The sequence below is a fragment of the Rutidosis leptorrhynchoides genome, chromosome 3 (assembly GCF_046630445.1).
Source record: "Rutidosis leptorrhynchoides isolate AG116_Rl617_1_P2 chromosome 3, CSIRO_AGI_Rlap_v1, whole genome shotgun sequence".
In the NCBI taxonomy this organism is placed as follows: Eukaryota; Viridiplantae; Streptophyta; class Magnoliopsida; order Asterales; family Asteraceae; genus Rutidosis; species Rutidosis leptorrhynchoides.
In genome coordinates this window covers 174,493,142-174,520,030 of record NC_092335.1, presented here as the reverse complement: position 1 = coordinate 174,520,030, position 26,889 = coordinate 174,493,142, and the positions used below count along the sequence as shown (strand labels likewise).

The following is a 26,889-nucleotide window of genomic DNA, read 5'->3' as shown; positions in this document are numbered from 1 at the left end:
TTACTTTATCTATTTTTATTTTTGTTTTATTTTATCCTACTTTTTGGGCCGGATGTCCTCTTGGAAGCAATATCTCTATCCGTCGAGCAAAGCGAGGGAGGACTTTCTCTACTCTTGTGAGTGTTTCATTCGGGGTGGAGAAATGATTTCTCTTTATTCTAGGATAGAGGAAGGATTGTCTACGTCTCACATCCCCCATACCTCACACATGTGGGATTGGGCTTGTTGTTGTTGTTGTTGTTATAGCTTTAGTTGAAATACTTTCCTTGTAAAACGCGATTTCTCATCCAGTTGGTGAGCCGTTTGTTAGGTTTGTCTAGTCTTAGCTAAAGCTTGTTGTTTGGATTCTATTGTATTGGTTGTATGAGTTGATCTTCGGATCCGTTATTAATGTTATCGTTTTTTTTTTCAAAAAAAAATAAATAAATAAATAAAATATGTGTATATATTAAACTTAATATTAATTGAGAAAGTGCTTACATTTAATATCCATCAATTTTGTAGGTATACTTTCCTACCGTCCACAGTTAACCTTATTAAATGTTAGACCAATTTCTTTGCTGACTATGCACTTATTGGTGACTCCCTCAATGTTGTTCTCTTTTTCAAATTGCAATTTAAAAAATCGCAAATATCTAATCTAACACTTGATTGAATTATACAAACCATGGTTGATTAACTAAATGAAATTACAATGAGTTTTACTTGAACGTAACAACACAAATCAAACACGTACTCACCATTAATTAATCTAGTAGTTAAAAAATCTAAAACATCAATTTTCATTGATAACGCTGACCACGAAAATGCCCTCTAGGATTACCTTCAAACTCACCCCTTGGTAACCTCACCGGACGCTGATTAGGCGCATTCATCATCCTACGTGGCAATAATCTTGTTCCACACAAGCACCGGCAGCAACACATCAAGATGATCCCGATTACCGCAGCTATCAGATATGGTGCGGCGACTCTCACCCATTCCCTGTTTCGGTCGGCATCGTTATCTTGATCCAAGTCTGGGTTGAAAGCTGAAACAACTTGATTTATACTATCGACGATGTGGTTGTTAATTTTCTTGGACAAAGTCATGGTAATATGGAGTTTCAATTTGCTAGTTGCAACTTTTATAACGTGAGCTTTTTGAATAATTTATGAAAATGGTCCCTTGTTAATGAGACTACTGTCATTTGTAGCTTAAAGTCGTAAGTTGTGACTTGCAACCTTTTGTCTTTATCTATATGAAATTTACTATTCTTTATACAATTTGGGTGTAAAAGTGTACATTATTTTCTCATTGCAACCCAAATGTCCAAGGGTGGTTGTTAATTTCTTCACTTGCATAATACTCAGTTACATCATTCGTTAAAGTGTAATAACGAGCGTTGAACGTCTTAGGTGGCATTTCACAACGCCCACAACGCCTATTTTTTTTTTCTTCAAGAACAACAATATTTTATAAAAAATTAACAAGGAGCTAGCAAAAGATTTACAAAGGTTTTAGAAGTCATGAATTTCAATTTGAAACCATATTGCTTCTATGTTTAAGCCAATTAAAAGAAAATAAACGAATACAATCAAATAAAATGCTCCTAGTTAACGAAGCGTTATTAAAAACAACATCATTACGATACCACCAAATCATCTAAATAAGGTGACGAATATCACCATGACCTTGACCCTATTCTCATGAGAAGAATGTCACGCCTCAAACCAGGACCAAACATTCGACCATGAGTTGAAGATGTGAATATCACAATCTACCCAAATACGGATCAATTGATCTCCAGAGCTCCGCCGAAGAAGAACACAAAAAGAAAACATGCTCAATATCTTCTAGGTCTTGGCCACAAATTCGACATAATAAAGCATCATGATCCTTAAGCACCTCTTTCAACGAAAGATTAAAGCGATATGGAAGACTATCCCGGATGAAACGCTACAAGAAAATATTAACCTTTGTGGGATGTGCTTTGTACCACCTCGTCGAAGATTCTGATGTATGAAGAAAAACCCGATCAATATGCTCTCTTGCCGAATGAACCGAGAACAAGCCGTCGTTTGTTAAAGACAATGCCATCTATCCTCTGAATCTTGTAGCACTACATTCTGTAATTGAGACAAAAGATCTTCAAGCAGCGCTTCTTTTCTACAACCGATACGTTCTCGGCACCAATTCCAACATCCAGATCTCATTAATCAAGACGATCACGAACCACAACCTCTATATTTGACTCAAGGTGAAATAATATGTTAAAACGAGTAGCTAAATAAGCATCATCGATCCAATGATCCAACTAGAATCTAACCTTAGATCCATTCTCAACCATCATGCGCACAGTCGAAACAGGAAGCAGGCCAAGGCCATCAGATATAGACTTTGAACAGCTCTTGATAATGTCATTCTAACAACCACTATTTGAGCAGAAGTCGAAGAATGTACCATGAATAGCCGATATAACAGAAAACCATAACGACTTTTGATCAACATGATACCTCCAGTGCCATTTATGAAGAAAAGAAATATTGAAAGCTTTAAGTCTACTAATATTAACCCCCCCCCCCCCCCCCCTCGTTTCAAAAGAAGAAAGAACAACGTCCAACTTCACCCACAACATTTTAAGCTTAAAGTCGGTACCACCCCAATAAAACTGAGATCGAAAACCTTCAATCGACTTTATAACCGCTTTCGGACATTTGAACAAAGACATTTGGTAATTTGCATGACTTCCCAAAACAGATTCAACCAAAGTATGCCTGTCGTCAATCGAAATTAAAGAAGCCTTCCACACCGACAATCTAGAACGGAATTTAGAGATCAAATCGTGCCAATTAGATATTAACTTCATATTCGCACCAATAGGAACCCCAAGATAATTAGTAGGAAAAGAACCCACACTACAACCAGTGATTGAAGCAAAAGAATTAACTTCATCAACAAGAACACTGATACCAAAAAGATTAGAGTTAGCCACATTAATCTTTAGGCTCGACACTAAAAAGAACACCTTCAAAATTCTAAAAAAGTTATCTAAGTCATCTTTGAACCATTTAGATAAATTATTATGACATCGTCAGCATACATTAAAGTGAAAGGCATAATCGGGAATTCCCTAGTTGTACACCATGGACGAGATTAGATTCGATTGCTCTTGAATGTCCCACAACATTATGCACAACAGAGTTTACTGAACTTTGATTGGCTCTTTAATTATTATTTTTTTTACCAATCATACTTTACTACCGAGTAAATTATTTACAATCTTCTACAACACTCATTCACAACATTTAACAATCCAATTTCTTACAACATTGTCAGATTAACACAATTTTCCGTGATAACTACATACCATCCACTTGAGATTGCCAAAAAAAAAAAAACTATATACCATCCACAAAATTCCATAAATCATAAGAAATGGTCTTATATATTGATATCGACAAAAAACCTAAAATTTTCCCCGGATATTAAGCCTAAAATTTAATAAAGTTATAAACTTTATTTAATAAAGTTATAAACTTTATCGAAGAATTAAGCATTTGTTAGCTTTGTTTTGTAGATCAAGTAATTACAAAGGCTATGCAAGAAGAATCAAAGAAAACTGGCTTAAGAAGAAGAATCTAGAGCGAAAACGGTGAAAAATAAGTTACGACCTCGAAAATCAAGTTACGATTAGGAAATCAACAGTCACACGGCTTGGTCACATGGCATGCTGATTCAACACGGGTTGGCTACATGGCTTGCCCAGGAACCAGCTTGCACGGCTGGCTCACATGACTCGCCAAGCCCACGACTGGCACACACGGCCCGTGTGCTCGACCTGCCCATTCCACACGTGTAGTTTAAGCAGCTTGCCAGCTCCACGATTACCCATGTAAAGGGCTTGATTTTTGATATCGCTCCATTTATATATGTTTACTTCGCGATATCTACCTCACTTTGTTCGGTTTTTGACTATCTCGGGGCCTATTTTGTGTGCTATTGAGCTAATTGGTAAATTAAGGGCTAAGGAATTGATTTGGTATAAAATTGACCAAATCTTGGGCAAAATTGGCTAAGAAAATGACAACTGCAGGAAACAGCTCAAAAAGCGCCGCTCCTGTAAAGGAGCGCCTCTCCTGAAGGTCCAAAAGCGCCGCTCCATAAGGAAAAGCGGCGCTCTTATGCATGATTTGTCTCCATTTTTCATCAGTGAGAAGAAGTGTCGTTCTACATGTCAAAAGCATCGCTCCTACCAAGCCAAAAACGACGCACCAAAGTCAAAAGCGCCGCTCCTGTTTTAAGCCAAAAGCGCCGCTCCTGAAGGAAAAGCGGCGCTCCTGACGCTGTTTCAGCCCAGATTTTCAGCACTATATAAGGAAGGAGTTTAGGTCATTTTTCATATGCATCTTGAGAGAGCAGCTGCTTAGGGTCCGAATTTCACTCACAAAACCCTAATTTCAAGGAAGTTTGCTCAAGATTCATCTTTGTTTAGCTTAGATCTTCATCTTCTTTACATTTTAGATTACTTTACTTTACATATTTTGCATTGATTACTTGTAATAACTTAAAGATGATGATTGTTATTGTTTCTTTGATTATTATTAGTTTGATCTTAGCCATGATTGGCAAAATCCTTTATGTTTGCTTATCTATGAATCTCTAATGCTAGTGTTTGCAGAAAATCAATTGAACATTGTTGTTTGAATGAATTACATGATTATGTGTTGTTGAGTTAGCTAAAGATCCATTGCTATGAGTTTGTTTTAGGCTTGACTTTGATTACATATGTTGAGTAGCTCTCTTAGTGATTTGATGTAACGTCCTCCCAATAGGGTCTGGAAGAAACGTTACTAATATCAAATAAACCAACATATTATAATACGAGAACAATACTAAATGAGAAAATTTAACTTTATTGAGTACGCAGCGGAAAATGAAATGTCGTTACAATAATGGAAATAACGATAAAGTAATTGTTCATATGCAGAAGTAATAAATGCGATATCTCTTGATCCTAAGTCCAAGTAGCATCACATAAGTAGTAGATAAGAAAGCTTGAATCAAACAGCACCTGAGACAAAACATGCTAAAGTGTCAACCAAAAAGGTTGAGTGAAGTTCATAGGTTTAACAAAAGTAGTTATCGTTGTTTTTAGACCACAAGATTTAGTTGTAAAGTTGATCTCCCGCAGGATCAAAAAGTAGATCTCGCAGATCCAAAAGTAGTACTGATTCGTGATATTTTAGACTAAACGTTTGTTTTGTTGCCCCGATGATAAGTTGGCAGTACCTTATCACCATGTTTAAATCATTATTAAGTAATACAAAGACATCACAGTCAAATGTATCGGGGACGTTACTCCCGATAGGCCTACCCCCAAATTAAGAATGCCTTATCCTGAAAGCAATTAAAAAATATCACTGTGGGGTCTTAGTAGCATAAGCTAGTCATAGTACAGTTTAGGTTCGTACTTGTGTCTAAGTTGTTTAAAGTATAAAAGCAGCATGTGTCTCACCCCAGTAAGTATAAAAAGTGCTATAGCAATAAGAGTGGGGCTATGAAAGTCACCTTAGTAAGTAGAGAGAGAGTTATTCCTCGGAATAAAGAGTTGAACGAGTGAGCAGGAAAGTCAACCTATTGACATTTAAGAGTAGTTAAGTGTTTTGCCCATGTTTAAGTTTAAGTATGTGTTTAAGTATAGTTTGTTTTACTAAGTTTCTATTCCTAGTAAGTTACTATTTTTATAAAGTTTCCATTTTTAGAAAGTTTCTTATTTTACTAAGTTTCTATGACTAGAGAGTTTCTACTTTTATGAGTGTTTTTCATTTTAGGATACTTGCCGTATTAGATAAGCTTCCAATCACCCCTTTCCCTTCGAATGGCTAATTTAGATCTAGGGGCTTGAGCCATAGGACCCTTTAAATCGGAAATTCAAACCCTCTGCCTAGAATCTCGTAGAAACCATTCGTCAAGAAAGTTCGAAGATCTATACATCTCTAATACATATCCCAAAATATTTTTGTGCTACAATATAAGTAGTAGGTTATAGGTGCTAGTAATAGTAATAGTGTATACATGTTAAGTACTAGTATAAGTAGTATTAGGGTTTAAGGTTTTAATATGTATATGTATATATAATTCGTATATATACATAAAATTTTTTTTTTTTTTACATGTATATATGTATATATAAATCTAGGAGTGTTTATGTATATACTTATGAATAACAAGTTTATAATATGAATATGAATTAACAAAGATTAAAGTTTATGTAAATAGTTTAGGGTTTATGTTATACCTTTGAAGATTAAAGATAATTAACAAAGAAAAGATGAACATGATGAAGATGGAAGATCAAAGCCTTAAAAATCTTGAAGAACTCCTTGAAGATTCTTGAAGAACACGAAGAACAAGCTTGAAGATCCGAATACCACAAGAGGGGGAGAGGGAGAGATTGTTTTTGAGAGAGGATTTTGGTGTGATTTGTGAATGAGAAACTAGGAGTTTATATAGTGCAAGTATTAGAGTGTTAGTCAACATAAGGATGTTCTAATTAATGATTTTATTTTGTTTTATATTTTTTAGTCAACAAAAGGTGGTACTAGTTTATAATTAGTCAACATAAGGATGTACTAGTTTATACTTTATTTTTAGTCAACATAAGGATGTAATTGTTTAAGATTCTTTAGACTCATTATTATTACTATTATTATTATTATTATTATTATTATTATTATTATTATTATTATTATTATTATTATTATTATTATTATTATTATTATTATTATTATTATTATTATTATTATTATTATTATTATTATTATTATTATTATTATTATTATTATTATTTTTACATTTACTACATGATAAGTATTATTTTCTTTTTACTAATTCATGACTTGTATTTATTTTTATTTAGTTCCCAATTGTTTTATTATTTATATAAATGACACTTTTTATTTATTACTTATAGATTAATAGTTATAAATAATATTACTGAAATGCATAAATTTTAATTAGCAGTGAGTGTCGAATAAAAGTTTATTATTTGGTCAACGTTAAATTGATTGTGTATATAACAACCCTTAAATAATTAATACGTATAGTCAGACAGTAAACCCTAGGGTTATTTCAGTAATTTCGGAAGTCAAAAAGTGAGGGTTGTTATAGTACCTCCCCGTTAATAAAAACTTCGTCCCGAATTTTTAGGTAGACTTCTCGGATGCATCAACAGTTGAGAAGAGATGGGGATATTTCCGTTTCATATGGTCTTTGCGTTCCCAGGTATATTCGGGGCCTCTACGCGAATTTCAACAGACTTTAATGATAGGTATGGTGCTTTTACGCGTTTATTTGACCTCTCCTTCCATGATTTCTATAGATTCTTCAACGAAGTGCATTTTATCATTAATGCGAAGATCTTTCAAAATGATGATGTTATACAAGTCATTTTCAGTAAATTGGATACATGAAATGTGTTATGAATAGTATTGAGCTCATTTAAAACCTTGAGCATTTTATGCCACAATATTAGGGCAGACAAACACAGAGGAGTTCGTGAAAACCACAGTCATGAAATTTGATAGAGATCTTCATTGTTTACAACAAGAATATTTTAATGATGAATATAAGTTGAAAAATAAAGTTTTATCACTATTGAATAATATGGATAAAACGATTCGTTTATAGGAAGAGTATAAACGAAGCTATCATAAAAGAGTGAAATGAGAAAATTAAATGTTCGCCTTAACTTTTGACGTAGTCACGATTGATTTCCTGAATTCAAGGAATTAAAAGAAATCTTCGCAATCTATAAGATTTGATTATCCGGTAATTAAGGAATTTGAGATTTTCTTTGATTAAATGCGGTGGATTGTCTCGATTGTTGTGTTTGGAATTTTTCTATAAATTAGCTTCTTCCGTTTCATTATCTTCACCACTTCTATACTTTCTTCCTCATTTCAAACTTCCAAAAGATTAAGAAAATGCTTAATCCAGTTCTGATCCTGGTTATTATATTGACCATATTTGCAGTCATTCTTCTTTTTCTTTTACCGCCAGAGGAATCTGTTTACTTCTACTATGCTCTTGGGGTTATAGTGTTTTTAATTATCCCGTGTCTTTATATTGCTATACGTATTGATATATACGGTTTGTAATTTCGGAGTCGTTATCGGGCTTTATATTTTCCCTTATATGTCGGAGCTTTATGCTTTTGTTTCTTCTTCCCGACTTCAAGTCAAGCGAGTAATGGTCCAGAATTCATAGGTATGAAGTTTCGAATGATCATAATATATAAAGTAGAAAAGAAAGGTAATAGCACGATTTGATTTGTCATATTACCAGAATATCCGGAAAAGACCGAATCATCAAGAAAAATATTTTCTTGATATGTTTAGAGGTTAAACAGAATGTAAGAGTCGTGTAACATGGCAAATGATGATTATAAAATCTATGAATCATCATCTTCCATTAAAAACTTAGCATGACTTACTGTAATATAATCACGTTGGTCTGACGTCTTTATATTATACTAACTCATGCTTCAATTGCCAACACTTCTTCAAAGCATTTATAATTTAAACTCGAATTTTACAGAATATAGAAACTAAAACAGTTTCCTTTATAAAGATATCGCAAAGAGATACTTAATTGCGGACATGAATCGTTATGAAGATATCTTCCGAAATATAGAGGATATTTATGATGATATTTTGGAATTTCTAAGTTCGAAAGTTGATGAAGAAAAATTTTCCGCAAGCTTTTAACATGACTTCGGAGCAAGATATTCTCTAAAGATTTCACCAGATCCAGAATTACCTGGATTCTTTGAATATAGGGTTTGGCCCTTGTGTTTGTCCTTGGTCTCCTCCATGGTTAGCTTAATCCATTTTTCAGTTACAAATTTTCTTTTGAGCTTTTCCAACGTACCATTCTTTATTATCAAACTGTTGGCCCTTAAGACCATCTACAATTTTTCTGTTTCCTCTGCATTTAATGCAGCCATATTTGAATCATCGGTTATCAATCCGAGATGGTTTCAAGAAATTTCGTTTTTAGATGATTAAACGCTAATTATGATCGTCAAGATTCAAAGGATGTTTTTAAGAATTTTGAATTTGAAGTGTTTAAGTGTAAGATGCATCCATCAATGGATCTAACGGTTGACGAAGAAATGTTGTGATTTTCAAAAGTAAGGAATGGTAAGTTCGGTGGTTTGATGTGATAATTCATCATAGAATACGAATGAATATAATTCATGAATGTAGTGATCTTTAGGAAGATAACACTTGCTAAAGCTTTACTTAAGTTCCGATATGTCAAAATCAGAATATGTAACTGAATTTGTATGAAAATGGTTGTTCTTTGGTGAACATATACATATATCATGTGAATGTAAGTAGTATAGTTAACAACTGCTGAATCAGAATGGAAGAATGTACAATGTAACATATTTATATGAGATATGAATATCTCTCGGGTTTTACCTACCCATTAAAATATTTTTCACAATTAACAGTTTGTACAAAAGAGAAGATATACGTTCATATATGTATTCTTCAGATGTAATCATGGTTTTAATGAGTTAATATAATATTAAACTTATTTGATTTGCTGTTGAAACGAGAATAAATAATCTCCAAAACCTTTAGAGATTTCATAATTGTCGTGAAATATTTCACTAATGAAGTTATGAATCAATACTTCATCATTCATTGTTATTGATATACTTCGGTATATGATGTTGGTGCTCGTGGAATTCTTGTGAAATTCATAAGGCACTAATGATGTTTTCTAGAAAGTTTCGAGTACATCGAAAATTAAAGTATACAATCAATCATGTATTTGAGTAATACACTTGGTTTATTACGAAATGAAGTTTATTGTGTTGAAGCAATGATTAACGATTGTTAAGTTATTAACAAAAGATGTACATCATAGCATATTGTGATATGAATTAACCATGTAGTACATACTAGTTAAGATTTACACGTAATAGCTTAGCACGAAAAGATTTATTATTGTTCCAACCCATATATATAAAGTATACATATGTAATTCTTCAGGAAGAATGAGTCAATACATCTTAACTCATTATTACTAATATTCCTTGGTATCTATGGGGCGTATGATGTTGATGTTTGAGGTACTGAGTGTGATGTTGAGGCGTGGAATGCGGATGTTTTCGTTGGTGAAGCTGGTGATGTTGGTGGTGATGCCGATGGTACTGGTGGTACTGGTTATGTTGCTGGTGCTGCTGCTGGTGTTCGTAGGTTTCGCACCATATTCTCCAGAGCCACTACTCAAGCGCGAAGCTCGTTGACTTCTTCTATTATTCCGGGATGATTGACGGTTCGGACAAGTGGATGAATATGATCTAAAATTTTAGATATTATATATTCGTGACTGGATACCCTGGAAATGAGGGTGAAAATAGTGTTCCGAATGGGTTCGCCAGTAAGTGCTTCAGGTTCTTCACCAAGAGGTGAATTCGGTTGGTGGAAGGGATCACCTTCTTCTTGTCTCCATTGATTAAGTTTACTACGAACCCATCCCCAATTCATCCAAAATAGATGATGGCTGATTGGTTGGTTCATTCCGGTTACGCTGCCATTGGAGCTCGAAGAGTTCGAGGAATCCATATTATGTGTTTGGAATTAGGGTTTTTGATATGAGATTAGTTTTGAATACTGGATGATATATTCGTCTCCTCGATTACGTGTATATAGCAAAAAGAGTTTCGTAATTTATGGAGGGAATTTAGGAAAAGTGTTAGACAAAATCTATTAGGATAGATACGATAAGATATAATAAGATATGATGTGTCTTTACTTTAATAATGGCAGTATGACGTGTCGAGATCATAAAGTGATAAGTATGTAATCTAATAATCTTTTGATTAAAGACTTTCAATTCGTATACTGTGATAACCCAATGACATTTTTCAATTCGCAAACCGATGCATAAAGGCATAAGGCATATAGGTAGGTGATATAACAGAGAGTTATATACGTTTGAGTGTGAGTAGTAACAATTATAAGAATTTCAAAATCATGGATAATATTTCATGTAATACATATGTAATATACATAACCATGATAGATGACTTATGAATGTCAAGAATTTCTGAAATCATTGTGTCGCATTTAGATGCGGTGGTGTAATTGGATAGTACTCAGGAAAGTGAGCAGAGTTCTTAGATTAGCTCAGCATTCTAAGATAAGTAAAGTTTCTAAAGTATAGTGTAGCATTTAACAGTTAAAGGCAACAATTAAAGGCACTATGGTCAAGTAAAGTTGTAGTCCTACATTAGGAAAGAGACTTTGATTAGAATCTTTAAGTCAAGTTTGGTAAAGCATGATTGTTAAGATTATAAGGCAATTCTAAATGCTTTAAGTCTAAGGCAGGAAAGGTTATAGTTTCCTAGATTGCTAAGGCACCCTAGCTAGCAAGTAAGGCACACATAAAAATGCAATCCTGGTTCTCTATAACAGCCTGGTTATGCTCTGATACCAATCTGTAACGTCCTCCCAATAGGGTCTGGAAGAAACGTTACTAATATCAAATAAACCAACATATTATAATACGAGAACAATACTATATGAGAAAATTTAACTTTATTGAGTACGCAGCGGAAAATGAAATGTCGTTACAATAATGGAAATAGCGATAAAGTAATTGTTCATATGCAGAAGTAATAAATGCGATATCTCTTGATCCTAAGTCCAAGTAGCATCACATAAGTAGTAGATAAGAAAGCTTGAATCAAACAGCACTTGAGACAAAACATGTTAAAGTGTCAACCAAAAAGGTTGAGTGAAGTTCATAGGTTTAACAAAAGTAGTTATCGTTGTTTTTAGACCACAAGATTTAGTTGTAAAGTTGATCTCCCGCAGGATCAAAAAGTAGATCTCGCAGATCCAAAAGTAGTACTGATTCGTGATATTTTAGACTAAACGTTTGTTTTGTTGCCCCGATGATAAGTTGGCAGTACCTTATCACCATGTTTAAATCATTATTAAGTAATACAAAGACATCACGGTCAAATGTATCGGGGACGTTACTCCCGATAGGCCTACCCCCAATAATTAAGAATGCCTTATCCTGAAAGCAATTAAAAAATATCACTGTGGGGTCTTAGTAGCATAAGCTAGTCATAGTACAGTTTAGGTTCGTACTTGTGTCTAAGTTGTTTAAAGTATAAAAGCAGCATGTGTCTCACCCCAGTAAGTATAAAAAGTGCTATAGCAATAAGAGTGGGGCTATGAAAGTCACCTTAGTAAGTAGAGAGAGAGTTATTCCTCGAAATAAAGAGTTGAACGAGTGAGCAGGAAAGTCAACCTATTGACATTTAAGAGTAGTTAAGTGTTTTGCCCATGTTTAAGTTTAAGTATGTGTTTAAGTATAGTTTGTTTTACTAAGTTTCTATTCCTAGTAAGTTACTATTTTTATAAAGTTTCCATTTTTAGAAAGTTTCTTATTTTACTAAGTTTCTATGACTAGAGAGTTTATACTTTTATGAGTGTTTTTCATTTTAGGATACTTGCCGTATTAGATAAGCTTCCAATCACCCCTTTCCCTTCGAATGGCTAATTTAGATCTAGGGGCTTGAGCCATAGGACCCTTTAAATCGGAAATCCAAACCCTCTGCCTAGAATCTCGTAGAAACCATTCGTCAAGAAAGTTCGAAGATCTATACATCTCTAATACATATCCCAAAATATTTTTGTGCTACAATATAAGTAGTAGGTTATAGGTGCTAGTAATAGTAATAGTGTATACATGTTAAGTACTAGTATAATTAGTATTAGGGTTTAAGGTCTTAATATGTATATGTATATATAATTCGTATATATACATAAAAATATTTTTTTTTACATGTATATATGTATATATAAATCTAGGAGTGTTTATGTATATACTTATGAATAACAAGTTTATAATATGAATATGAATTAACAAAGATTAAAGTTTATGTAAATAGTTTAGGGTTTATGTTATACCTTTGAAGATTCAAGATAATTAACAAAGAAAAGATGAACACGATGAAGATGGAAGATCAAAGCCTTAAAAATCTTGAAGAACTCCTTGAAGATTCTTGAAGAACACGAAGAACAAGCTTGAAGATCCGAATACCACAAGAGAGGGAGAGGGAGAGATTGTTTTTGAGAGAGGATTTTGGTGTGATTTGTGAATGAGAAACTAGGAGTTTATATAGTGCAAGTATTAGAGTGTTAGTCAACATAAGGATGTTCTAATTAATGATTTTATTTTGTTTTATATTTTTTAGTCAACAAAAGGTGGTACTAGTTTATAATTAGTCAACATAAGGATGTACTAGTTTATACTTTATTTTTAGTCAACATAAGGATGTAATTGTTTAAGATTCTTTAGTCTCATTATTATTACTATTATTATTATTATTATTATTATTATTTTTACATTTACTACATGATAAGTATTATTTTCTTTTTATTAATTCATGACTTGTATTTATTTTTATTTAGTTCCCAATTGTTTTATTATTTATATAAATGACACTTTTTATTTATTACTTATAGATTAATAGTTATAAATAATATTACTGAAATGCATAAATTTTAATTAGCAGTGAGTGTCGAATAAAAGTTTATTATTTGGTCAACGTTAAATTGATTGTGTATATAACAACCCTTAAATAATTAATACGTATAGTCAGACAGTAAACCCTAGGGTTATTTCAGTAATTTCAGAAGTCAAAAAGTGAGGGTTGTTATATTTGAGAAGTGAATTAATGTGTGCTTCAACACCTTAGGTGATCTAGACAACTAGCTAGGGAATTGTAAGTGATTGTGTTCTTGATCTAGGTTGGTTTTCAACTGGCCTTTAGTCAACATAGTAGTGCCGATTATCTTAAGTGATTTCGATAGTTGGGGATTTTAAGTGATTTCAACCCAAGCTCAATCTTAATGACCAAATCATGCTTAACTCGATCATAGGATACAATGCTTATGTGAATTCACAGAGTGTCATTTGATTTGAGGTTTAGAAGTGATTCTAAACATTTAATAGTTCAACAACTTATGAGATAGCAAAATAGGCAAAACGGGGCAAGCCAAGCATAAAGAGGATTAAATAAGTGAACACTTCTTAGTTAATTTGATTTAAGTCTTAATACTTTGCTACTTGTTTCTTGCTACTAGTTTACTTGTTTAGTTTAAGTTTGTTTAATTGAACATATTTTAGTTGTTAGTTAATATCAATTGAAACCCCCCAATCAAACAAACCCTAGGACAATCGATAGTTTCAAACACTTGACTATGACCACTCCCTTGGGACGAACTTGATAAGAATACTTGCATTAAAGTACTATAATAACCGAGTTTTAAGTACTCGTTAGTTGTGTGTGCTTAATTGTTAGTGTTTAAATCATATATAAATTTAGAGGGTAAAAGTTATGCATAGCATCACACCATCACACTTTCTTGGCGCCGCTGCAGGGGAGCGGTTAGCCTAGTTAGGTGTTTGGTTTAAACTTTTGATTGCTTGATCCTTTCGTAGGGGTTTACCCTTACGGTAGTTACTTTTCGCATTTTATATATTATTTTTGTTTGGAAAAACCGCATGTGTTTATGTTGTGATTAAAGGATAGGTGCCTTTGGTGTATGAAAACAAGGTCTCACAAGGATCAAGATTTAACACATCCATTCTCCGATCCGGAAAGACACGTGCACGGGGTTTATAATCGTAGAGAAGCGAGGTATTAATAAAGAATTTCGAAGCTTTGCCATTTTGTTTAGACGACATGGATCCAAACGGTAATCCGATTCACGATGAAGAGGGTAATCCAATCAACCAAGGTCCTCCGGTTGTTCAAGAATTATTAAATGATCCAAATGACACACCAATGTGGAACGCTAGATTGGTTGCACCAACATTGATAGCAACGGCTATTAAAAAACCACCAATTGAAGCGGGTAATTGGAAGATCGAGGGTAACTTTTTCACGTTGATCAAGGATACATACTTTCATGGGTTGATAGATGAGAATCCGTTTGAACACATTCAACACTTTAATGATCTTTGTGATATTTACAAAACCAAAAACGTCACCGATGACTCTTTTAAGTTAAGGAAATTCCCCTTCACACTTTAAGGAGACGCAAAAGCTTGGATGAGAAGTTTGCCATCCGATTCCATAAGGTCTTTTCAAGAATTAACAACACAAGTTTATTAATCACTTCTTCCCACCGTCGAAAGTTGAGCGATTAAGAATGGAGATTAATGGGTTCACCCAACGGGGTGATGAGAGTTTGTATGATGCATGGGTACGATTCAAGAAGCTACTAAGAGCTTGCCCACTGCATGGTTTGACGAAGAAGGAGTACATCAATACATTTTATCGGGGTTGTAATACTTTGACGAAGCAATATCTTGATTCTTCATCCGGTGGGGTATTTATGTACAAATCACCAAATGCAGCCGAAATTATGTTAGAAGACATCTCGGTCAACACATATGAATGGGCACCTTCACCGTGAGATTTAACAAGGAAAAGTATAGCACAAGTCGAGAGTGATAATGGACAAGTGACGCTTGCAAGTTTGAACAATTGATCGGTTCATAAATACCGATTGTATTTGATATTAAGAGATGGATTTTACTCGTGCATTTTTAGTTTAAAAAGTTGTTTTATAAGGTTTTCATGATGGGCAACAAGTCAAGACGAAACTCGAAAACGGGGGTTAAAACAAGGAAAAAATGCGAAAACTGGAACTCAGCCGCAAGGAGGCGGCTGGTGGGTGCATGTAGGCGCCTGGCCTGGGCCACAAATTGTCTCAGGTGGAATATGGGCATAAGGAGGTGCCTGGATTTTGTGACGACCCGGGAATTTTCGACCAAATTTAAACTTAATCTTAATATGTTTCCGACACGATAAGCAAAGTCTGTAATGATGAGTCTCAGAAAGTTTGAACTGTTTCATGTATACATTTTACCTTTAGACTGTGCTCGATGATTCACAAACAATTGTGTGTAAATATAAGGGTACGTATAATATAATATAACAAAAGTATATATAATAATGGGAAATAGTAAAATACAACTGAAACATTAGAATTAGGTATGAAAAATAAAATACAAATTAATCAATTGAGTTGAATATGTAAAGTAGTATATAAAACAATGAAGTTGTTAGTAAAATAAATATATATATGACTTCTATAATATTACATGTATATTGTAAAATACATAAAATATCTAAATATTAATTATGTAATACATTAGATAGCTAGTAAATGTGATAAAGTTAATAAATTGTAATAATAACATGTTAAATGTAATTACAAGCTATAAATAAATGTTATAGTAATTTCAAAAGTAATATCAAAAATTATTATTAATATAACATAGAAAAGTGAAACTTGATATATATAAATTGATACAGTATTATTATGAATAAAATTATCATCATTAAAAATCATTATTATTATTAGTTCCATTATTATTATTAAAGTTGATATTAAATATTAATGTTATAAAATTAATCTTATTATATTTTCTTTATATATCTAAAATACAGATATAGATATAAACAATACAAGGTTATATTTATACTGATATAAATAATTACATATTCAGAATCATAAAGGCCGAAGAATTCATGGATTCAGTAGTATACCATTGTCAAAATTTAAACTGTCACCAGCTGGGAAATTCGATCCATAGGGTAAATTACAAAATCTGTTTAACATCAACATCACTTTATTTTTTTCTTCTTGACTAATTCACAAATTCTGTCGACCATATCTGATATATGACAATCGACCAGCTGTGTTAATTCTTTCCATCTTCAATTATTCGCTTGCTACTCACATATGGCAGTAACTTCCCAAAACAATTGAAATTAGAAAACAAAAAATAAAAGGAACCCAGATGGCACCTCTGTTCGTCCATATTTTATTCAATTATTTGAATTTGAAACAATTTTCAAAATGTAATAAAGGAGTTTTGTTAGAAATCCTCTAGTAAATCTATCTGCAAAACCTCTTGTTCCAATTCTTTCTATGAAACTCGAATTTTTGAGTCAAATATTCGACTTTAAAAGTCAAACGGTTGATCTTCATTAAAATTCAAGTTTGTTTGGATGTTTCAAGCTAAATTGATATTTCAGAAAGTTTTCATGAACGATTTATGACCTGTTTCATTTTATAATCACAAGCCATTACAGCCTTAATTCTAAAATACCAAATGGTTTGTTCATCGTGCTTCGTTGCTGCTGCTGCTCTTTATTTTTTTTTTAAATTCAAAACTCCAACTAGACGTGTATGTTTGTTGATGAATCTTAAAAACCTTTTTATATTCATAAAATATGGTTAATGGATTCCAGTCGATTTGGTTGATTAATTGATCGATGGGCAAGAAGATGTATGAACTCAGAATACTTCTTAAATAAAAATTGGGTTGGTATTAATTCAGAAATTTCAAACCGGAGGAATGGTTAAGAGGTGGTGACGAGTTTCGGGAGGTCGTGGGTTCAAGCCTCGTATGGAACGTTTCTTTTTAGAAAAACATTTTCAAGGGTATACACTTTTAATTTAATTTCCATTATTATTATTATTATTATTATTATTATTATTATTATTATTATTATTATTATTATTATTATTATTATTATTATTATTATTATTATTATTATTATTATTATCATTATTATTATTATTATTATTATTATCATTATTATTATTATGAATATAAGAGATGATGAAAATAACTAAAGTTGAATATATAAAAGCATTAGTATGAATAATATGAAAGATTATGAGTGATATGATTATGATTATATTATAGATGATTAAGGCTATGATATATTAAGATAACCTTATGGATATATAAATAGATATTAATACGACGTACGTAGAAGTATATGTATGTAATGGAGTAAAGTTTGTTGTTAAAACAATGGATATATGTATAAGTAAACTCTCCATATATATATATATATATATATATATATATATATATATATATATATATATATATATATATATATATATATATATATATATATATATATATATATATATATATATATATATATATATATATATACAAGAACATGATTTAAATGAAAAATATGTATATCTTTTTATACGATCAACACATATAGGTGTTATTAATAAATATAATAAATATCTTTTACATATATTAATTATAATTTTCCTTTATTAAAAAGTATAAATTTTTGCTAAAAAAATAAAAATAAATATAATACGTTTTTATATAAGTATGTTTATTATAAATTGAATTGATTTAAAAATATTAGATTATTAAAATTTTGAATACTTAAACATATTGATATTAAAAAAAATTTATAATGATAACTTAATAATAAATATTAATTAGTTGTTTATCATATATATTACTAATATAAATAAGTAAAAATATTATATAATTAATATTTGTTTATTTGCTACTATAGGTTCATTACATTATTTGATATATATTACTGATATAGGTTCGTGAATCCGAGGCCAACCCTGCATTGTTCAATGTCGTCATATGTATTTTTACTACAAAATACAGTATAGTGAGTTTCATTTGCCTTTTTACCCTTTATATTTTTTTGGGCTGAGAATACATGCGAAATTTTTATAAATGTTTTACAAAATAGACACAAGTAATTGAAACTACATTATATGGGTAAATGATCGAAGCCGAATATGCCCCTTTTGCTTGGTAACCTAAAAATTAGTAAACCGATCTACTAATTGACGCGAATCCTAAAGATAGATCTATTGGGCCTAACGAACCCCATCCAAAGTACCGGATGCTTTAGTACTTCGATGTTGTTTTTATCATGTCCGAAGGATTTCCCAGAATGATAGGGGATATTCTTATATGCATCTTGTTAATGTCGGTTACCAGGTGTTCAATCCATATGAATGATTTTTGTCTCTATGCATGGGACGTATATTTATGAGAACTGAAAATGAAAATCTTGTGGTCTATTAAAATGATGGAAATGATTATTTATGTTAAACTAATGAACTCACCAACCTTTTGGTTGACACTTTAAAGCATGTTTATTCTCAGGTATGAAAGAAATCCTCCGCTGTGCATTTGCTCATTTTAGAGATATTACTTGGAGTCATTCATGACATATTTCAAAAGACGTTGCATTCGAGTCGTTGAGTTCATCAAGATTATTATTAAGTCAATTATAGTTGGATATATTATGAAATGGTATACATGCAGTCAACTTTCGATGTAATGAAAGATTGTCTTTTCAAAAATGAATGCAATGTTTGTAAAATGTATCATATAGAGGTCAAGTACCTCGTGATGTAATCAATTGTAATGTATTCGTCAGGATGGATTAGGACGGGTCGTTAGAGATTTGGTGCCCGGGCGTAATTTGCGCCCAGTGAGCATAATTTGCGGCTGGAGCTATTTTTGGATAAAATTTGAGGCTGAATTTGAGGGATTTAATGCTTGGGGGTTACCCTACTTCACCCCTATATAATGAAAACCCTAGGCTATGAATTTATACCTTTTCCATCAGTTTTGAGAGCATAAAACACACAAAAACACACCATCAATCATCATCAAACAAAGATTCAAGCTAGGATTCAAGGAGTGTTCATCATGCAACTTCAAGAAGCAACCATGATCATCATCACCAACATGCTTGGCTAGTTTCTTTTACTTTATTCCTTGCATGAACAATTATTGTATGCTTAGTTTTTCATTTACTTATGTGATTCTTGATTTTGTAATCCTTATGTCTTTTGGTTTATAATTTCATTGAATCTTTTGAGTTATCAATTAATGCAAGTTTGAAAGTTATTGATTGTTGCAAGACAAGTGATTGATATTTAACATTTTGTGCTTAATCCAACCTAGTTATAATTTAGTATAGGGATAAAGACAATGTGTGTAAGTAGCATTGCTTGTGCCCAAGATAATCATAAGTTAGCAAACTGAAGAAGTCTTGTCTATAAGATTTAGTTGATAATTTGATAACATAAGGATTTGTTGAACTAGTGCATGCATAATTGGGATTATAAAGGAATAAAGGCTTCCATCTAATTGATTACAACCTTTTCATTTAGTTCATTTTTTATGCTCTTAAATACTCAAAGTTTACATTTGCTTAGTAATTGTTAATCTAGTCTTTACTTTAGTAATTTTAGTAAATCACAAACAAACCAAACTTGAAATTGCTTGCTAGTTAACCATAACTTTTCGTGGAATGAATCCTGCTTACCCTATCTAAAGCAGAGTAATTAGGTTATTTTTGACCGGCCCTTCGACACCGATCAAATTTTGGCGCCGATGCCGGTGAAGTGTGCGCTTGATTGCAAGCTCTTATTTTATTGCTTTCGTGTTAAATTAGAAAAACCATAAAAATTATAAAACCAATAAAAATCCAAAAATAGTGTTTTGTTTATTTTGTTTTTGTCAGTTTTACGCTCGGTGTTCTTGTTTTTGTTGAAGTGCAGGTTAGTGTATGCAAACTCGGAGTTCGGTAGATCAAAATCTTAAACCTTTAGACCCGAAAATTGAGAAATCCGCAAAAGCTAATCGAAAAGCTTCAAGAATTTTAAAGGGCTCGACAGTGGCTTCAGCATCCACTCAACCACAGTTAGAGTCACATTCGATTGTTCCACCAAACTCTCCTAAATCAGATTCCGATACTGAAGAGGAAGTTTTTGATCAACGAGATGAGATGGCCGAACGACAAAGAGGGGTAGATACTTACTACCAACCGGGTGATTTTGAGGATCACTCACCTATTGTTTATCCTGCACCGGCGGGAGGAAACACAGGAAGATTCGAAGTCCGGCCTCAATTCATATCGATCTTGCCAACCTACCGAGGTATGACCAATGAGGAACTATATGAACACATCACTGAGTTTAATGAAATATGTGCTACTAATCAGGTAAACGGTTTCATTGATGAGGAGGTACGCCTTCGCTTATTTCCTTATTCATTGAAAGATAAGGCAAAACGTTGGTTTCTCTCTTTACCCGCCTGTAGTATTAATACTTGGGCGGAAATGAAAAAGAAGTTTTTAGAGGAGTTCTACCCGATAAGTAAGACCTCGGACATGCGTACGCAAATAAAATCTTTTAGGAAATTTCCTGGTGAACTTTTTCATGAAGCATACGAACGTCTGAAGGAATTACTTAGCGCATGCCCACACCATGAGATACCAAAGTGGGAATTGGTTAAAGTTTTCTATGATAGTTTGGATTCCCAAAATAGGTAATTCCTTTTGGCGGCTAGTGGTAGGGCATTTTTAACTCGATCTAGTGATGATGAATGGACCTTCTTTGAGCAATTAAGCAAGGGTTCGAAAACCCAAGCTTCAGTCAATCAGAAACAACCTAGTACTTCCCGAGCGAATCATGTTTCCGACTCGGGTGGTTCATCGAGGAACTTAGAACAAGAACTAGATGATTTTAAAATGCTTATATTTAACAACCCAAACCAGGGTCTTGCTTGTAATGTTTCGCAGGTTCAGGAAGTTTGCGAGATATGTGGAGATCCTTCTCATTTCTCACACGGGTGTAGGAATGGGATTCCACCGGTGAATCAACAGATAATGAAAGAACAGGTTAATGAGGTTCAGGGAAGTAGATTTGATCCATACTCCAACACGTATAATCCGGGATGGAGAAATCATCCAAACTTTGGTTGGAGCAACAACAACGCTTTAAATGCTAACAATCAAGGAACCCAACCAAGACCTTAAAACAACTTCCAAAATCAAAACAACTTCCAAAATCAAGGGAACTACCAAAGAAATTACCAAAACCCTTATCCCAATAACCGAAACCAAAACCAAAACAATTACCAAAATCAAGGCCAAAACCAAAACCAAAACCAAAACCAAAACCAAAACCAAAATCAAAACAATGCCCCACCCAATCAACCATCTAGCTCGGACGACAAGATGGATACGTTTATCTCCGAAATGCGTAAAATAGTAGAGGTGCAAAACAAGTCAATTGGTGCATTGGCTAAGGAGATTGGTAATGTAGCGGAAAGTAAGGGAAATTGGGAGCCGGGTACAATTCCCAGTTATACAGTTCTAAATCCAAATCATAAGGACCAGGGAAAAAGACATAGTGTTAATATGGTAGGCACCTTGCGGAGTGGAAAGAAGTATGACAACAAGGTTGGTGAGAAAGAGGTAGCTCAACGTGATGCAAGTAAGTCTCGTTTCGTTCTTGATAAGGAGGATGAGGTAAGTGAAAATATTGACCATGGGAAGGGGGTGGAAAATAAAGGACCCCTCTTTAACGAAATTGGGAAATCAGACATGGAGACTAATACCATTCCATTCCCCAAGGCTTTGGAGTCCCCGAACCAATTCCCTTATGGAAAAAAGGGACCAAAAAAGGATGATGTGGAAGACCTTTAAACAAGTAAAAATCAATATCCCACTTATTGATGCAATCAAACAAATTCCAACATATGCTAAATTTTTAAAAGATTTGTGTGTTCAAAAATGGAAACTCAATGCATCATTGCCCAAAAAGGTCAAATTAACTGAAAAAGTGAGTGCTGTTATTTCTGGTTCACTTCCACCAAAGTTTAAGGACCCGGGGACACCATTAATTTCGGTTGCGGTAGGCAATGTTAATGTCAAAAAGGCTGTATTGGATTTGGGGGCTAGTATTAACATACTTTCATCGAGCCTTGTTGACCAATATGAGTTGGAAACTTTAAAACATACAGATATTCTAGTCCAACTTGCGGATCGGTCAATAAGAACTCCACGGGGTATGTTGGAAAATGTGATTGTGAAAGTGGAAGACTTTTATTACCCGGTAGATTTTATAGTTATGGACACAGAGACCACTTTTAGGGAGACCCAACCGATGATCATTCTTGGTCGTCCATTTTATGCCACAATTGATGCTCTTATCAATTGTAGAACCGGGGTTATGGACATTTCTTTTGGTAATAAGAGATCCCGGATTAATATTTTTAATTCATTACATACACCGGATGTCCAGGATTGTTTTTTGTTGGATACTAACCATGAACAGGTTCAAAAGTATGCACCGGATGTGAAAAAGAAAGAGAAGGTAAGGAAATCTAGTAAAGAGGGTATGACGAGTGAATTCATGGAATCACAAATAAGAACTAATGCAGAAATTTTGATGAGTCAACAAGAGTCGATACAAAATCTTGAGCGCGAGATGAAAAATTTGTGTCAAGTTCTTGAAACCAAGTTGAGTTCATCTATTAGCACCACTTATTCATTGCCGATGAAAGAAACCATGATGGCAGTATCCACATTTGTTGGGGTAGATGAAAAAGTTTCTAAACGTGAAGAGGATGAATATTTGGTAACCCCAAAGACGATCGAGCCTTACCGACCACTATCAATGAGAAAATCAAATGAACATGTATCTAGTGATAACAAAATGTATAATTTTTGTGTTCAGAATGGGCTTGTTAGTACACTTGAAAATTATGAAGAATCCGATAGAAAAGTAGTCAAAGTAATGGGGAGAAACGTAGAACAACTTGTTGAGAGGTTTGGAGGTCACAAGATCAAAGTGAATAAGAATGAAAAGGTGAATTCTCAAGTTGATTATGAGGTGTTTTTCAATTTAGAGGATCTTGAAGGGCCTAAGTGTGGGGGAGATACTGTAAACCCACCACATAGTTATTTGAGGCATGATAGTGAGTGTAAGGAATATGTGAATGACCTGGTGATTGATCGTTCTATGAGAAAATTACATAGACGGGTCCATGATGCTAGGATTAAAGGAGATGAAAGTGTGCATAACCGTCTTGTGTGTAATTTGTCTCCTAAAGAAAAAGGGAAATTGTTTGAGTTAATGCATGTGGCAAAGGAGAATGACGTGTGGTTGGATTCTAAGTTAAGGAAAGTTAAAGATGGTGAATGTTCTCATAAAGTGAGGGAGGAACCTTCTACAGTCCTGGAATTAGCTAAAGTGGAGAAAGAGTCGTGTGCACGACAAAAACTGCACAAACTTGTGTAGAGTTTGTAAGTCTTCTTTATTTTATTTTTAGTTTATTTCTATTTTATTTTTATATTTAGATAAATGAACTTTATGGGTATGTTCGCTAGAAGCCCTCACGAAACAAAACTCGTCCACCCGAGCTATCGGGTGGTTTAACGCGGATCCCTCCGAAAGTGGGCTAGTTACATTTTACGTTTTTCTTTTGTTTTTCTTTTCTAAGTTGTAATGGAAGGATAAATGTAATCGAATGGAATGCGTAATGATGAATCAAAATGATGTGTGATGGTTACTATTTGATGGTGAACTTGCGAGTATCTCGGTAATGTGTTAGATTTTCCCTTTTTTCTTTTCACATAAGTATTGTAATACTCTAAACATGCGTACGAGGGCGTAGCATGATTCAAGTGTGGGGGAGAGGGGAAAATTAAAATTTTCTTTTGGGATACATTATTCGGGTTTGAAGTTTAAAATGAGTAAAAAGTTATGATTATTGTGATTGAACAAAATTTTAATCATAATTTCATCATAACCCAAGTGTAAGATTGTTGAAAAGATTGTGAAATGATAAACGGGAATGGCATGTGGTAATAACGAATATTATGGGTATTAACAGGGAAATTGACTTTGTGATTAAAAACAGTGAAACATCATAGTTTATGAGCATAAATGTTGAAAAGTTGAAAACTTTTTGGTGATTAAATTGTGATTTCAAAGAAAGTCAAAATTTTGAGTTTAAAGGATGTATCTTTTCCATCCTAATAAGGAAGTAAAGTCTTCCGAAATGTGTTACAAACCGAAAATAACTCGGGTAGGTTAAATCCCGTGCGTTGTCCAGTGTATGATTGATTTCAATGTAAAGCTGGAACAGGATTGTCTCGCGCAAAGCTTAGTCTTTGCAGTTATAACCCATGAATTGATGAATTGAAAAGTACAAAACGCCGTTTCTTGTTCATTCACATCTTGTTTCGATACCGGGAACAAATGCAAGTGCTTGAACTTGTTCTGTGTCTCTATCCAAAACCAGGATTAGCTGTGGATGACACTAGCTATACCCGCAGTTCGCCGCAAAACAGCCAGTTTAGGGGCTGGATAAATATTCCTAAACGAGAGCCATGCTTGGGGCTAAAACCACAAAACGAGAGCTCGATGGAGCCAAATCCATAAAATAGCCAGTATAGGGGCTAGATAAATATTCCTACACGCGAGCCTTGTTGGGGCGTATAATACCGCTAAAAATAGAGCTAGATGGGGCTAAATCCACAAAAACTATTTCTCATTATAAGTCACGTGGGACTTAAATTCCACGACCCTTCGTCGATTGTCCACCCTGGTCCGAGAGTCACCGGAGGAGTTGTTGGGGCATGAGATGAGTGCCGTGATCCTAAAACACCGGGAGAACCAAAAAGGGTGTCTTCGGACACTCTGGCACACCAACCTTTAAAACAAAGCTGGAATTAATGGTAACGCTTCTAGCCTAACAACTAGAGCGTAGTATGTAACTTGTACCATGGTTCTCTTATCTAGTTCATATGGCGGATGGCTCTCACTTGACTTATGTTTTATTTGAAGATCACCAATTTTGAATTTTTGTTACATTTTTGAAGTATGTGCTTGAGATGAGATGTTCATATAATCGGGAAGTTAAAGTTGGTTAAGTGAGAGCCATGTCGGAAGAATTTATGTTTCACATTGAGTTCAAGACGTTGCAGTTTTATACAGTCCGTTGATGATTTATCAGTTGTTAAAAGCTCAATTAAAGGTTCGAGTTGAAGATTTGAGTTTGAGATTGTTTGAGGACAAACAATGATAAGTGTGGGGGAGTTGATCGGTTCATAAATACCGATTGTATTTGATATTAAGAGATGGATTTTACACGTGCATTTGAAGTTTAAAAAGTTGTTTTATAAGGTTTTCATGATGGGCAACAAGTCAAGACGAAACGCGAAAACGGGGGTTAAAACAAGGAAAAAATGCGAAAACTGGAACCCAGCCGCAAGGAGGCGGCTGGTGGGCATATGTAGGCACCTGGCCTGGGTCACAAATTGTCTCAGGTGGAATATGGGCATAAGGAGGCGCCTGGATTTGGCGCCCGGGCGTAAATTGCGCCCGGTGAGCATAATTTACGGCTGGAGCTATTTTTGGATAAAATTTGAGGCCGAATTTGAGGGATTTAATGCTTGGGGTTACCCTACTTCATCCCTATATAATGAAAACCCTAGGCTACAAATTTATACCTTTTCCATCAGTTTTGAGAGCATAAAACACATAAAAACACACCATCAATCATCATCAAACAAAGATTCAAGCTAGGATTCAAGGAGTGTTCATCAAGCAACTTCAAGAAGCAACCATGATCATCATCACCAACATGCTTGGCTAGTTTCTTTTACTTTATTCCTTGCATGAACAATTATTGTATGCTTAGTTTTTCATTTACTTATGTGATTCTTGATTTTGTAATCCTTATGTCTTTCGGTTTATAATTTCATTGAATCTTTTGAGTTATCAATTAATGCAAGTTTGAAAGTTATTGATTATTGCAAGACAAGTGATTTAACATTTTGTGCTTAATCCAACCTAGTTATAATTTAGTATAGGGATAAAGACAACGTGTGTAAGTAGCATTGCTTGTGCCCAAGATAATCATAAGTTAGCAAACTGAAGAAGTCTTGTCTATGAGATTTAGTTGATAATTTGATAGCATAAGGATTTGTTGAACTAGTGCATGCATAATTGGGATTGTAAAGGAATAAAGGCTTCCATCTAATTGATTATAACCTTTTCATTTAGTTCATTGTTTATGCTCTTAAATACTCAAATTTTACATTTGCTTAGTAATTGTTAATCTAGTCTTTACTTTAGTAATTTTAGTAAATCACAAACAAACCAATCTTGAAATTACTTGCTAGTTAAC

General features: G+C 33.6%; 1 non-coding gene across 1 annotated transcript; it reads right to left on the bottom strand.

Annotated features, from left to right (window-relative positions):
• Positions 1 to 15,227: 15,227 nt before the first annotated feature.
• Positions 15,228 to 15,334, bottom strand: LOC139903052 (small nucleolar RNA R71). Its single transcript, XR_011777900.1, has one exon. It is a non-coding gene; the product is annotated as a small nucleolar RNA R71 (small nucleolar RNA).
• Positions 15,335 to 26,889: the final 11,555 nt, after the last annotated feature.